The sequence below is a fragment of the Sinohyriopsis cumingii genome, chromosome 15 (assembly GCF_028554795.1).
Source record: "Sinohyriopsis cumingii isolate HCF-2022 chromosome 15, ASM2855479v2, whole genome shotgun sequence".
Lineage (NCBI taxonomy): Eukaryota > Metazoa > Mollusca > Bivalvia > Unionida > Unionidae > Sinohyriopsis > Sinohyriopsis cumingii.
Window position 1 is genome coordinate 115954261 of NC_142975.1, and position 17080 is coordinate 115971340.

The following is a 17080-nucleotide window of genomic DNA, read 5'->3' on the forward strand; positions in this document are numbered from 1 at the left end:
ATGAAACGGCTCATGTGCAACACATGAAAAGCTGTGATGGTGTGCACTTTCTATACTGAGTACTGGGAGAAATATGAATGTGTATTGGGTACTTCGTTGGTTCAATCTGTCATATGACGTCCCTGGAATGATACAATTCAAGTTGCCTACACGAAATCAATACCGAACATTGGTTCCGTATAAGCAGAGCATATTGCAACATCTTTGAACACGAACGTCTTGATTAAGCTTGAACTATTGGTGAATCTTGTTCATGAATTAAAGTTGTTATTGCTTTGAGTTTATGCTAATAAATAATTATTGTTGAATTAAAAGCTGAACTGGCTCCTACCTGACTTTAACATGATAAGTGAAATTTAGGCAAGGTTAGTAAACATTGTCTTATAATGATCATGCCTGATAGTGAAAATTCCTTATTTGTATGTATGTATGTATGTATGTATGTATGTATGTATGTACTAGCAATTTCTGTCAAATCTAGTCACGCCTAACGTCCTTTCACTGTCGACTCTCAACAACCTACACGTAATTTAAAACGCAAAAGCAATCAATTTGACAAAGTGAATTATTCATATGCCTCGCACATTTTTAGGTTCTTTTATTCCTTGACTGAAGAACGAAAATTTGATTTGCGGTTATTCATTTGATTACATAACATCTTAAAAGTCTATGTGTACATATCGACCACTATAATTAAAGATTTTGAGCCCTATGTTTAACTTAACACACTAGGAACTAAGAAACAAAGTTAGGTTTTACTGTTTAAAATATAATGTAAATAATTATAATATTTAGCCTGACCTTTTAGGCATGCCAGAGACGCATCTATGCTACTGTTTTCCCTTTGCAACTAATTATTATTTCACTCTGGTTTCTATACACAGCGAAGCGCCATTCCATGAGTAAACAAAAACCAAAAGCATTGCAGGGGAAATACTTTAAAGGGACTCAGTCCAACTAACTAGTTGTTGCAAGTGCGTTGCAAAAGATACGCGCCAATAATGAGAATATTTGGGCAGTGTTATATGATGCAATTGGTGAATGATGTCCACATACAAGAGCTCACTTGCAATAGTCATGGCAAAGCAAAGCTTGTTAGAAGTCATTGCTATAAATAAACTATTATGTTCCTTTGTGAAAAAACAATTTAAAAACATTTTTTAAATAAATATTTAGCGTTAAAATATGAGTCAGTAACAAACTTTGGCGAAATCTCCTTCAAAATTGTTGTTATTCAAGACAGGAACCTCCAAATATTTAAAATAGTCCTTATAATCTCCCAATAAATGGGTCTGGAGAAAGTTTATCACCCGTGTGCACCTAAGGTGAAATATCATGTGTTTTGATATCCCTGGGACATCTATGAAATTACAGTACTGCACACACCGCTCCGGTGGCCTTGTGGTTAGAGCGTCCGTCTCGGTTCAAACCCCGGTTGAGTCATACCAAAGACAAAAATGGTACAAGCAGCTGCCTCGCTTAGCTCAGCATTAAGAGGTTAGCGTTAGGACTGGACGGCCTGGTGTCAGAATAATGTGATTGGGTGGAACATCATGCTACGTCTCTGAGGCATGATGCCCCAGTGCTAGACATCACTATAAACTGTCACACTGCATACATCGTAGCGATATGAATGAAATATTTTTAAAGCTAGTTAAAATTCACACACACACACACACACACACACACGCACACTACTGCACAAACATTAGTTGCCCAGATGTTCCATGAACACTTTAAAATTAAAATAAATTTCGTTAAGTAATCTATTCACTAATTTTAAGATGTCAGGAGATATTTAAACTGCTGAGAATGGTGAATTTTAGAATTTTATGCTTTTTAGAGCCAATTTTTTTGTATTCCTCGTAATTATGTATCTCTTATCTTAACTCTGTGCCATCTAGAATTAACAAATCTATCTCTGCTTCGGTAAATTGGTCCAGAAATATATATGTTCATCGTTTGTGTCAAGACAGACTGCATATTAATCCAATGTTATCACAAGAGCCTTGAAAAATTACCAAGACCAAATCAAATTGGAAAAAAGCGACGGATCGCATACACTTCATTTACACTGTATCAGTACTTTGAGGGTGAAGAAAACACATTAGAGAAACAAATTCTCAATCAAGGTTTATTTGCAATCCATCTGAAGTTTCGAATACATTCAACGCTATGCAAGCATGTGACAAATTGGCGTGCAATAAAGGTGCATTTATAAAAAAAGAAATCTTGCCGAAATATGATGCTTCTCAAATGCAAAAGGAAGCAGAACGTTATTTTGCAGCATTGCATTATGAAATACTGTCTCCACAATAATAAAAAACAGATTTACTTACATATTTACTTTGCATGCATAAAAAATACGTAGCTATGAATGTATCTAGGATTTTTTTAAAATGTACATACCATAGATTGTTTCCCATTATACTGTTCAAGACGTCTCTGCTAATTGGGTTCTTTATACATTGCCTTCATAGTATACATATTCCATTAACTCCAGGGCATTATATCATATGTTCAGGTCCCCTCATGCTATATTACATGTCTTAGGTACTAACCTGGACACAACATATAAAACATCAATATAAAGTCTTGTGTCATCTTTCATAAATAGTTGCAATGGAATGAAATGACTGGAATTTATTAATACCAATGACATTTCCAAAACCGGACCAAACTTCACGTTTGGTTTATCAACCTACTTAAAATACAGAAGCTGTTTGCATTAAACCGTTGCATTTGCTGTTTAATGCAGCTTCCTTCAACAACACGCAACAACATTTTTGCTCAGCAAACGTCAAAAAGGAGCTTCATTCTTTGTTTGTGGAACCGTGGTTTCGTTTTCTTTTAAAGACAGGTTGTGTTTCAAAACCTGTATGACAGCTCTGTTGATGTTTAAGCAATCTACAAACAAAAGAAAAGAGAACAAGATTAAGTTTTGCTTAAAAGTAGAGTTATGGAGCGAATGGTATTACATTTATTTACATAATTACGTAATAACTGCAAACTGATACCAGTACTCATTCCGGTTATTAAATACTTTGTGAAGTATGACAGCATTTGACTTGGGTATAGCTTCATGTTATATTGCTCAAACTTACTATCTAGGGATGCTTCTAAATATATTTTTTTTAGAAACCTGTCTATGCTTTTTGAAAAGTCACCAACACGAATACTTACCTCAAATAATATAGATACTTTATTTGGGAAGTGCAACAGTCGATGTTTGCGGAGACCAAAGGTGTTACATTCTAATGCTAAAGAATTGGATTTCACTTTAATTTCATACGGGTATATGATTTTATTAATTTGATTAAATATACATTTTGAAAAGACCTCTCATATACTTGTTCTAGCATTCATTGCATGTGTTTTATCACATCTCCTCCTGTCTGATGTATCAACATGAAACGATTAGTTAGCACCGTATGAAATGAACCGTTGACGTGTTGCTGAGCCGTTATAAGGAATGATTTTGTTATGACAACCAAAACCTATCAGATCCAATATAGAAAGAACACGCTGAATATATATCCTCTTTAATACCGTGTTTCCCAGCACGATACAATGCGTCTATCGTCGCAAAGCCGGTTCCACCTAAAGAAACCAAATAACGCGTCAACCTCATCGATCATGCGATGTGTCCTATGTATAAGTGTCCTGGTACAACACTGGATTTTGTCAATGAATTTTTACTTTTAACGATCTCTTCCAATACAGGGAATGACGACCTAGTAGTAAAAACGTATTGATTTACTTTCCATTTTTGGAATCGAGGGAAGGGCGACTCATGCGCTGTAGTGCCGCGCCAGGATTGACACATTCAATCAAATTATTTATAAGACGCGAGACACTCCCATTTGTAATTAAGTTCATTCATATTTAGGCAGAGACGCTGATATATAACCGGTGTTGGCCGACAGATTTAGAACAGAAACAACAGACGAATAGCATAGGTTACCTATACCTGCAGCACAAGGAGCAGAAAGGAAACTAACATATATGTATATAGGTAACAGCGTACACTGCTTTCATCGTTAAGAAAGGAAATACACCGGTGATCAGCAGTTCATTTTTACATCAATTCAGATTGTGCCCGATGAGAACTAAGATGATTTTTTTACTGATGAAAAAAATGAGTTGTGTGAAAAGTCTGAGTCTTAATAAGATTTTAACAGTTGTCTTGGTGACAAGCATGTTCATTGATACAGTTCATTTAATGCCTCGGGCGTTGTTGTGTGACAGAAATGTACAATGCTTAAATAATGGAAGATTACTAATTCCAAATTCTCCTTTCGGATTCTGCCAGTGCATTTGTTCCGCAGAATTTGCCGGTCCAAGGTGTCAGTTTTCCAGGATAAGGCGGATGAACAAAATGAAACGTCTGGTGAAGATAAGAAAAAATGTAAAAAGAATCCTCGTCGAAAAGTTACATGGAAGGTGACGGATGACAAACATTTTATAAGGTGGGTTTAACTACTTTTTTTGTTATAGCTTTTATTTAAGCAAATGCACTTCGGTTTGGGAATCATTCATATTGTGAACCCGGTTTGAATTTTGGTTCCAGTCCAAAGTATCTAGTGTAGGATGGCAATGTAAACGTTATTGAATATCAAGCCACCACGTGCAGAATGTGATTAAATTATGTGATGCAAAGAAGTGTCCTATATTTTTGTCACCTATGATAGTATCCATTCATATATTTTAATCTATATCACAACCTCATTTAAAATTTGTTAATAAAGCGCCCTTCTTTAATTTTCTATGATACATAAACTGTATTAGTAAAGTCATTCATATAATTGAATAAAATATCGAAAAATATATAAAAATTTAGTTAATTTCGTAATATTCGCATAAATAATCAGTCTAGTTTTCTTCAAGGGTTTGTGCTTACCAAAACTGACAGTAACTCTTTCCTTTTCTTACTTTTCAATCATCACCACAGCACACTGGCATCGCTTAAAGATGAATACTTACTGGATATTTTTGCTGAGTTGACATATTAAAAATCAAAATCTTACCAGCAAGTAGTTGATCATAGTACATTTGTATACGTGTACTTTTTCCTTTTTCATGACAACACGAACCGAAAAGTTTATTGCATATCGGACGAACATACACATTGCACGATGTGTTTTTTTATTTTTACAGGTACGGACACACCGTCGGTTTCCGATATGGATTCAAAGTCATTGCTGTTTTCGAGCAGAGCAATCAACACTACCGCTGACGTCGATAGCCACCAAGCTTGTGCTGATTGTTGTTGTTGGAGGTCCTCCGAACGATGGATTCCTGGCAATCTTGCGACTCCTGCTTCGTTAACATTCACTTATTTCTTCTGAATGTTTTCAATTCACTTTTTCCAGCAGTTTATTTATTCTGGAATCTGCCAAGAAAATTGGATTCACATGCAATCTGTTGACCAGCTCAGTGCCAGTAGAGTCCATGTTGATTTTATATTTTGTTGCGGAACGTACTTTCTTACATGAAAATGTTTGTGCAGCATTGTTGAATGAGGTGAATTGATATGGATTTGTCATTATCGGATTTCAAGCGCCATTCATGCCTAGATGTGTTGTTATACTTTTTTTCTTCCGGGCCGCACCTAAAACAAACTGTCTGAACGCTGTCTTTTGCTCAGGCTCACCTGGAGCGTGCGCAACCTAAGAAAAAGAATAAGTAAAGTTAATGCACTGGACTGGAGTCTTCACTGGGAAAAATGTTTAATTGCATCTGAATATTTCAAAGTTATTTTGTTGCTTTATGAGAGAAAGGCGATCTTTCTTTTTGTATCAAAGTTAACCGAATTTCTCAGCTGTGGTTAAAACCCTTGCCCTTCGGGCTCGGGCTTCAACAACATTCTCAGGATTTAGTGAACGTTGATACCAGGAACAAAAACATGTATAATCTCTGTGGTAACAATATGTCTTGTTGCGGACTGTATATCAACTGAAATTCAGATCAGTATTTGACCATATATCGGATTATTCCGAAAAGAACTGATAAATGTTTCTCTCATTGTAAAACAGAACTAATGCCAGCTTCACCAGGTGCTTTCAAGATGTTACGTTCATTAATAATTTATTTATTGATTTCGTTGCCTTTACCAAGTTTATTTATATATATGTGCTCAGAAAAATCTAATTCCAAAGATTTTTCTCCTCTTTTGTTTTTATTTGTCATATTTTAATCTTGTAAAATGTTAATTTATTCTATTGTTATGTAATGTGTATCGAACAAATACTCTTATTTGTTTAAAGTATTTTCGCAAACCACGCAGTAAAAAACTGAATGAGCAAAGCTAATGTTTTTGTCATATTTCTCTTCGTTACTACTGGTAGTACTTATATATTTTAGATGGACGTGTAGACTATCACAAAATCTACTTTCTAGACATAGAATATATATATATATATATATATATATATATATATATATATATATATATATATATATATATATATATATATATATATATATATATATATATATATATATATATATATATAGTATGTACGCTGTATCAGTGATATACCACGAGATTTCTATTTAATGCAACATTTATACGAGTGGAATATCATTGATACAGCGTACATACTATACAGATATTTTATTTATATCACATACAAATACACATATTTGCACGTTGAATGGAGTTACCATATGCTCCGGGTAACTGTTTATTGACCGAGTGAAGGAACTCCTCACATCCCTGCGAGTGTTTCGGCTACAAAATGTAGTTCTACGATTTTTCTTTTTGTTCAAAATCACATATGCAAATTGATAAATTGGCTGTTTTCTTTTTGAGTTTCTATTTTTATTCAGATTTATTAAATCAGTATAAAACAAACTCCTGATTTTAATATCAAATATGGTTTTTATGAAGAAATTAGTGCACTACAAACACGATTAGATTCTTGTACACTGAACCTGAACTGTCAGGCATTCACGTACTGGCGAATGGAAATTAGGGTCGAATAGAAACTAAGCGAAATGACGAACCAACAAGAGGTAATTAAAATATTTTAATATATTGACAGTTCATCTATGTCATTATTCTGCTTTAAATAACATTTTTAAAGATGATAAATTCTCTCTCTCTCTCTCTCTCTCTCTCTCTCTCTCTCTCTCTCTCTCTCTCTGGCGTCACTAGGGTTGGTGTCACCCAGTGCGGTAACTCATGGTGTCACCCCCATGGACCTCCCTCCTGCACAAACATTAAAAAAAATATCGTAAGTCATTTTGGTGTCACCCTCTGATGGTGTCACCCTGTGCAGTCCGCATCCTCCTAGTGATGCCACTTACCCCCCCCCCTTTGGACGGTTTGATTAAACTTTACCACCATTCATTCTAGCTACGATAATCCAGAGAGAGAGAGAGAGAGAGAGAGAGAGAGAGAGCATTTTGACATTATGTTTAATAATTAATAATCTAGTTTTAGAACATTATAATAGGTTTAAAAAACAAAGAAAATAAGCATTAAATACGCTACAGTATGTGTGCCTGGTAACTGACAAGTTTAACATATAGGCCTAGAGTCGACTGACGATTGCAACTTTGTGTCATTGATATATATATATATGCACTGGGGCATCATGCCGCAGTCATTATCATGACACCAGGCCGACCCATCCTAACACTAACCTCTTAACACTGAGCGCCACACGACGCAGCTGTTAGTACCATTTTTATAAGTCTATGTCCTACCTACAAATACATGCATACATACATACATACATACATACATACATACATACATACATACATACATACATATATGCATTCACACATGAGACCGCTCCGGTGGCCTAGTGGTTAGAGCGTCCGCCTCGAAAACGGGAGGTCCTGGGTTCGAACCCCGACCGAGTCATACCAAAGACTTACAAAAATACTACTGACAGGTGCCTCGCTTTGCTCTCAACATTAAGAGGTTAGTGTTAGGACTGGTGGGCCTGGTGTCAGGATAATGTGACTGGGTGGGACATCATGCTACATGTCTGCAGTATGAAGCCCCAGTGCTAGACATCACTATAAACTGCCACACTGCATACATCGTAGCTATATGACTGAAACATTGTTAAAAGCTATGTTAAAGTCCTAATCACACACACATACATACATGAATACATGCATGCACTCATACATGTACATATACATGCACATATATACATACATACAGACATACATTTAGGGATATTTAAATTATGTTACGTTAAACATGTATTACTTACTTATATTATGTCGTTTACAATAAAACTCAACAAATGAAAAACCCAACATCTTCATTATATAAACATGTGTCAGTATTTTGTTCACACACACACACACACACACACACACACTATTTTGTTCACACAGATGTGATTGTATCATAATTACTTAGGTTCTGTAGGTTTTATGATTCTAATAAAGCTAAAATTATTAGATGCCATCAAGACGTACATACCACGCATTCTTTGACGAGATATTTATCAGCGGAAAGGCATGCATGCAATTAGTATAACTAAGACTATTATCTTATAAATCAAAAGCTTCCTTGTATGTTTGTAAAGACAAATATTTTCAGCAAGTTTTAACTTCGTTTCCATGGTTATATTCTTTCTTGATGGTTTTTTATATTCTTTTTTGATTGTCCTATTTAAAACTTTTTGCCGCAAGAATTTTAAAATTGTTAGCAAAGATGAAAATGAATTAGAAAGTGGCTATCATTGTTTGAGTTAATACTAATTTGTATAAATTTCGCTCTCCCCAAATAGTTTTGGTACTTAACTCCAGTATAACTTTTCATCTTGGCGTGTTATAAGTCAATTTAGAAAAGAATCTAATACTAATGGCTAAACAAATGGTTTTAGAAGCGTACAACACGAGTCAAATTTTTAATAGGGTATAATTTGTTACAGCTCAGGTGTTGTATCTCCTTGAAATTGCGCTTGGTTAATTACAATAGCTGATCACTATACGATAAAATAAAAACTACAACAGTCGTTACTTGTACGCATATAATTAGAATGTGATTTTGCCGTACATCGTCAAGCAATCTGATTAAAATCAAGATCTCCAACATAACAGACAGGCACCATAAAAAGTTCATATTCTGGTGACGTTTGAGTGACCGTTCGGTTACATGTTTCATTCACAAAAGTAATATTTATGCGTATACCAGCGTTAAAAAAAAAAACTCGGTGTATGTGTTCAGATGAAATTCTTACCAGAAAGGTTTAATTGTTAAGCAATTCTTTTTCAGTTACAATTTGGTATATATATATATATATATATATATATATATATATATATATATATATATATATATATATATATATATATATATATATATATATATATGTGTGTGTGTGTGTGTGTGTGTGTGTGTGTGTGTGTATGTGTGTGTGTGTGAAAATTAATAGGCATATAAAAAATATAATTATCATTGTAATTCGATCTTGTTTGAGAGATTACGTCCTGTTGACAGCATCAGAATATCCGGATGCTGACTCGAAGCCTCGCGTCACGTAATGATCAGGATTTTCTGATACTGACAACTCGACGTGATATAGCGATCAAGATCGCTTACTATAATAATAATAATAATAATAATAATAATAATAATGATAATAAGGATGATGATGATAACAACAACAATAATAATAATAATAATAATAATAATAATAATAATAATAATAATAATAATAATTCCTTGTTACCGGCTTTTGATTTTAGTTACCAATTAATGACCGGGTACCACCAAATATTTTCCAAATATCGGTTTCCACTTTGATCATTTGGAAAGCTGTAATTTTGATTGGCGAAATCAAGGGTCAACAAAACATGACCTTGTGTCGGTACTTATTGACACGTAACTCTCAATACTGATCAGATTTTCTCTTGAACATCTGCTTCGTTTACTTTTTAAAATAACATGGCGTTTACTTATTAATTCATTTCTTATTATGATGCAGAAAATATCGGCATTTAGTAAGCGATAAAATAAGTAAATGAAAGAGTATGTTAAAATGGGCACAATGACGAAAACTTGCCCAAACTTAAAGAAGTAATTCTTCATATCAAAATACTGAAGTAATTTTCGATACTTTTCGATGAATCATGATCGTCTCTAGCTGCTGATTTAATCAATCATTATATCAAGAATAAGCAAAATACTTTAATCGTTAATAAGATATCAAGATTAAGCAAAATACTTTAATCGTTAATCAAATATCAAGATTAAGCAAAGTACTTTAATCGTTAGTCAGATATCAAGAATAAGCAAAATACTTTAATCGTTAATCAGATATCAAGATTAAGCAAAATACTTTAATCGTTAATCAGATATCAAGATTAAGCAAAATATTTTAATCGTTAGTCAGATATCAAGAATAAGCAAAATACTTTAATCGTTAGTCAGATATCAAGAATAAGCAAAATACTTTAATCGTTAGTCAGATATCAAGAATAAGCAAAATACTTTAATCGTTAGTCAGATATCAAGAATAAGTAAAATACTTTAATCGTTAATCAGATATCAAGATTAAGTAAAATACTTTAATCGTTAGTCAGATATCAAGAATAAGCAAAATACTTTAATCGTTAGTCGGATATCAAGAATAAGCAAAGTACTTCAAGAGAATGATAGAATTAGGGGGGAAATATATAAACATAATGAAAACTTTTGAGAAAGACCGAACGATTACCTGTTTGCAATCAGACCATGCCCAGTCCTTTCCGCTAATCGTTTGGAATACACCTCAGAAATATTAAAGCAGACACCATTGCATATACAGTGGTTACCAATTGACGTCATGTGCATATCATACAACATCACATCTTTCATTATGACGATTCGAATGAGATGCCTATTGCTTGACCGAAACAATTCAAAGTTTCCTTTTTCAAGCAGAAACACACAACTTTATATTGCTAAAATTGTGCTAATGATGCCAGAAATGCATAAAAAACTTACTGATTTTTTTTTGCTAGCATATTTCAGCATGCAAACTGATTTCTCAGCCATTTACCTCGTTTCCAATCAGCGCTTCATTTATATATTTCGGTTATGGAATTAGGTAGAAGAGCCACAATGTATTCTTGCTGCTCTTTTATAAAGGAGCAATCAAGTGAAGTTCAAATCACATTACGCATACGCTAGATTTGACAGCATAAGGGAATAGATGTGGCTTTTCTTTTATTCCCTTCCATTCTAATTCATCATTCTTTTATTAGTCCGCATCATTGTAGCCCAAAGCAATGTTTTTCAGAGTTGATTTTGAAGAAATTGTTTTTTAAACACACACGTAAGTTAGTCCTGCCACGGTCAACATTTAACTTTGAAGTATCGTGTAGGCCCACAATTAATCGATATCCGGCGGTGGAAGTGATGCTCTTGTTGTTGTTGTTGTGGGGGAGGGGGGGCATGATTGATTTTTAGTCAGAATACGTGGGATAACGGCCAGACAGATAGAAAGAGACGATGTTAACTTTGGGTTGAGAAGCGAAGAAACGACAACGTGGAGACAATCCAAAGTCTATTTTGGGTCATTTGAAATAAGTCACATAAATTTTTTTTCTTCTCGGAAATAGTTATTAATAAAGGCGTAAGAGAGAGAAGTATTCTAACTTTGATGGTAGTGTTAAATCTTTGGTGATTAGATAAAGTAAATCATGAATGGCTACACTAAATGAGGGGCGTCTGTCATGAATGGCTACACTAAATGAAGGGTGTCTGTTTCCCAGACGAAATATAATGTTTTCAATAATTTCCTTCAAGAAATTAGTCTAGGTTTCTGCTGGGATGCAAGAAATCGACTCCTGGAAATAAGAAGTATTTCTCGTTAAAAATTGTCCGAGAGAGAGAGAGAGAGATATTCGGCTTCATAGAAATAAATGCGAGTCTCAGAAAGCACAAGGAGCAATATAGCTCCATATATGCACCACATAGTGGAGAAAGAGGGCAAACAAAAAACAAGGAACGGTCGTTGACTTGAAGTGGCTGGATAGATAGAGAGAAGAGGAAAAGGAATATAGTAAATTTGACCTGTCGCTAGCATTGAATTTGAGAGGACCAGAAGCAACTAGGTTATGCAGGCGTGCTGAGCAAATGGGTTTGGTCATTTACTCATTTACTCGATTCTGTTACGAAATTTGATTTATTGTCATAACAGAACGGCTAATTGCATTTCTTTAAATTTGTAATTATATTTCTAAGAGAAAGTGTATCATTCAAATATCATATTCAATTTCATATTGTTAATGTAATTGATTAAAGTGTTATATTTTACATACGGAACCACCGCCACATAACAAAGGGTGGCACCCCTCACAATATGTATTAATGTATTGGTACTCACATTAATTATAGTCTGTCAAAATAACATTAATTATAGTCTGTCAAAATAACATTCTTTTTAAAAGAAAGCATACACTCTTGATCGTTATAACATTTATTTACTAACCAAATATAAGAACTCTCTCTCTCTCTCTCTCTCTCTCTCTCTCTCTCTCCAAATGGTACTAACAACTGCCTCGCTTGGTGCTCAGCATTAAAAGGTTAGTGTTAGGACTGGTTGGCCTGGTGTCAGGATAATTTGTCTGGGTGGGACATCATGCTACATGTCTGCAGCATGATGTCCCAGTTCTAGACGTCACTATAAACTGCCGTACTGTAGACATCGTAGCAATATGACTGAAAAATTGGTAAAGCTACGTTAAAAATACAAATCTCTCTCTCTCTCTCTCTCTCTCTCTCTCTCTCTCTCTTTGTAATGAAGCCAGTTTAGGAATACTTTTTCAATAGTTAAACGTAGTTTTGCTTCAGCATGTCATGGTCCATGTTTTCGAATGATTTTTATGCTAACTCTTTCTATTTATCAAAGCTTTCCCATTCGCGCTTTCAAATATTTTTCTTTTTTGTTTTAATCAGCGCCGTTTTATGGACCCATTATTGTATTACACTCTTGAATGTAGCCTAAATTGGCCTTAATAATTACTGAGTCAGGAAGCTACGTCGCATGTGGCCTTCTAGATTCCAACATATGTCTGTTCAATAGGTAGTTTCCTACTTCCCGTGCCCGCAGGAAGTTACAATATTGTCTTTAATGCAAAATGCAATAATCCAACGCAATCCGTTTTAATGGCTTTATTTTTTAAATATTGTTCCACAAGATTTGATAATCTGCATCATTTCAACAGTTGCCCTTAAAACATACAAACTAGTGTTTACCTGTTTATTATGCGATGATTAATCAAACTTTCGTTTAGTCCGTATATCTCAATTGCCCAAACTGCGGTTATCTCTTTTTTGTTGTTTTCTTTACAGAGATAATGTATCTCCGCTTTTGACAGCACCATTTCGGAATGGTTCACACTCAGAATATAGATATATGAATGCATGGAAAATTCCTTGTATAAAATATATGGAATATAATTTTAAAAATTAAAAAGCTAAAATAGCAAAAATGACGTTTCAAAACGTGAGGAGATTCCTAGTCCAACTGTCGTGCGTAGACACTTTCGTTGATTATAATGTCATCTGTAAAGCTGTATGAATGGCTACTATATTTCGATACTAATCAGGACGCATTTGAAGAATTTAACTGCGTGTATAAATAAAGTAAGGCAAACACCAAAATTTAAAATAAAAAAATCAAACCTATCATTGGTTTCTTGCCTACCAGATCACCCGGACATTTTGCCGCTAAATCATCATTGACAGTATGTTTATTTTTCTTATTTAACTTAATTAACCTGTACGTGTTGTGCAGAATTGTACGTGTACAGATGCTATCCCAGCGAGGTCGTAATGACTGGAGGAAATGACTGGAGTTCCGATGTTGACAGGACAGAGAGGCTGTACTTTCTATAAACAACCACAAATTGGGGAAGAATGCCGACTCCAATTAGCTAAGCATATGATTTGCAAAGTTAGATGGGAAACGCCAGTAATACAAGGACTTAAATTCTGAGTTTGTAATAAATTACAGTGTATTATTCGTAATTAGGAAGCTATTATATGATATCGCAACAAAACCATATGAATGCACGAATTCTCTTTTGGTACGATATACGGAAATACATAACCAAAAATATCTATACGTATTGACAGACTGCGTCCAGAGCAACAAAGTCTTGGTTTGTACTATTGAAGTAGTAAGTCAAGAATGCGTCTTCTCTTATGTACAAATATGCAACCAAACGTTCAGCTTTTATAATAGAAAATATGTCTTTTATCTAGTGTCGAGGGTCAACGCCAATTGCCGTACTGATTCAATAAACTCATCAACTTATTCTAGACTCAATGCATTCGTTTTTTTTAACGAGTACAGTGCAACTTGTTACTAAATATAAGGAACATTTAATACGTGCGTCTTACACAAATTATGCGGTAATTGGTTCCGTACAACAACTAGCGCAAACCGTTTCCTGACAACATTCACACGTCTATCCATGCAACGGACTTTTACTATCGAAGTTGCGAACCCATGCGACACATGGTGCCAACTGGATGATCTGTATCCGTTCATTTCTATAAAAAGAAACCTAAATTATAAATGAACGCACACACTAGGCTATAAATATAATAGACTGACACAATATGTTGTGCTAAGTGTATCCATACCTACCACGCGGGATTTGGGAATTCTTAGGGGGCGGTTGCTTTTGGTCTCGGTTTACCCTCGGTACTATAGACCACATGACGCAGCCTCTTAGTATATCCAGTTTTTTCTTCAATGTCAACGTAATATCGTGACATCTAATGGTTTTTCAGTACATACCTCTACCTAGACTAATATTTAAACAGTATTATTTTTTGAAGATTATTCCGAAATGCAGATTAATTTCATTAGTCAACAATTACGTAGACTCCGATTGGTAGGTAGAATAACCAATAATTGTGTTATCTTAAGTGACAACAACGTACTTTCTTTATCAAAGTTTAATACATTAATTGTTATAAATGAACGCCCACTCTAGGCTATAATATAATAGACTGACACTATATATTCTGATAAGTGTATCCATACCTACCACGCGGGATTTGGGAATTCTTAGGGGGCGGTTGCTTTTGGTCTCGGTTTACCCTCGGTACTATAGACCACATGACGCAGCCTCTTAGTGTATCCTGTTTTTTCTTCAATTTCAACGTGATATCGTGACATCTAATGGTTTTTCAGTACATACCTCTATCAAGATGGATATTTAAACAGTAATATCTTTTGAAGATTATTTCGAAATGCAGATTAATTTCATTCGTCAACAATTACTTAGACTCCAATTGGTAGGTAGAATAACCAATACTTGTCATCTTAAGTGACAACGACGTATTTTCTTTATCAAAGTTTAATAAATTCATTGTTACCTTTTGACACAAAGAAGATCGGTATTCGACACTCACGTTGCTACAGTTTGTTCGGTCAGTAAGTACAACTCTGACCACCAATTTTGCGACATGTATCACGGAGTTATTATATAACAGATGTACCAAAAGCGTTAAAACTTCCGAACTCTGGCGTAAAACAAAACTGCAGCAACAGTTAAATCTTATAAAGTCATCTTTTGAAAATATTTAGCAGTAGCTAACTCTACTTGACGATGTGCGGACACTTCATAGACCATACTTATCCCGCTAAGGTAGTCGGAACAAAACTATTAAAGTCCTTTGATCATATTGGTTTTATAATGACTTCCTTATAAACCTATTCCAAAACTTACTCTCTTAAACTTACTTTCTATATGTATCGCCTTACTAAGGAGGAATATCTTTCATATTTAGAAACACATTGCTGTCAAAAGTTGTATTTTATTGTCTTTAATTTTGTTTTCGCCTTTTATTCGTTTTGAATAATCAATTTAACGTCGAGCATTAATTTGTTGCAATGTTTTCGGGCTAGGTGTTTCCTGTCTATAATCACGGTGTTTCGGTAATCGATATGACGTAAGAAATGAAAACGCTTTTACATTCATCTAATCAGAGAAACGGTTACATAGATATATAACGGACGCACTGGGTCTGCCTCAGTTGCCCGGTCACATACACAGTTAAACACTTCCTACTATATTGGCGGCTAACGCTACTGCACACCATAACAACGATCGCCAGTTCTTCTATGTAGATCCAGTCCTGACGTAAGAAACACATAACCAACTTTCATTTTCAAAATGATTAGTTCACAGAGACACACATTTTCATCAGGAGGACTTTCTGCGCGTTATTCTATTATTTAATAACGATCGGCATTTCTTTTACGTGAAATTCCCAATCTCATGCAACACGTTTATCTTAGTCCTATACATTGTTCGAATCAAAGATATCACTCGTATCACCCTAAGTTTGTGTCAGTAGTGGTCGATTAGTAAATACAGTACAAATTGCCAAACGGGCACGTGTGCCTAAGTTACTGACTTTGATTATAGCACCATTGTCGTCAACAACTGCTTTCTTTCCCGTTGATTATTAATACTGGTTCGACCGAGGTAACTATCCTGCAGTGTTCAGTCAAATAATACGTTGAGAAGTCGCTACTTCAATAAGCTGTTGTTGTTGTTTTTTGCCTGCTTACTTGCTTGTCTGTTTGCTTGTTCATGCGTTTGTCTGCAGCAGGCCATTATAGACAAAATTCCTATTTTTGTTTCAAACTTGACTTTCATTTAAAGAGAATTTAGATAGAACAAAATGATACTTTTTTCTGATGCAATATCAGATGCTAAAAGCGGTATTTTGAGAAGTTGGTTACATTATTTGTATCGATGTCATAAAAGACAAGAGGCAAATGAAAATTTCTAAATCTTATGGCGTCATGGACAAAATGGGCATGTTTTAGTTGCAAAAAAGGAGTTTTTTCATTACCCATAGATTCTTGAAAGCATGCTTATCTTTGGCGTTTGATACGTCTCTATGGTTTCTCGTTGATGCGTTTTTAGCAAGTGATGATGCAGAGTATTATTGTTCTTATTGTTGTTCCAAGAAAATAAGAAAGGTGAGCGAGCTTTTCTCGAAGATTTGTCTCCAGTTGACATTAAACACAAAATGTAAAAAGTGTGCTGTTTGCTCAAGATTCTGTCGCAATTGTGCTAATATGTGTGT

The 17080-nt window shown here is 34.7% G+C and overlaps 1 long non-coding RNA gene across 1 annotated transcript; it reads right to left on the bottom strand.

Annotated features, from left to right (window-relative positions):
* Nucleotides 1-2118: 2118 nt before the first annotated feature.
* LOC149782539 (uncharacterized) lies at nucleotides 2119-5165 on the bottom strand. The gene is made up of 2 exons (XR_016414381.1): nucleotides 5028-5165; nucleotides 2119-2907 (listed from the first exon to the last, which is right to left on the bottom strand). It is a non-coding gene; the product is annotated as an uncharacterized LOC149782539 (long non-coding RNA).
* Between the last annotated feature and the right edge of the window lie 11915 nt (nucleotides 5166-17080).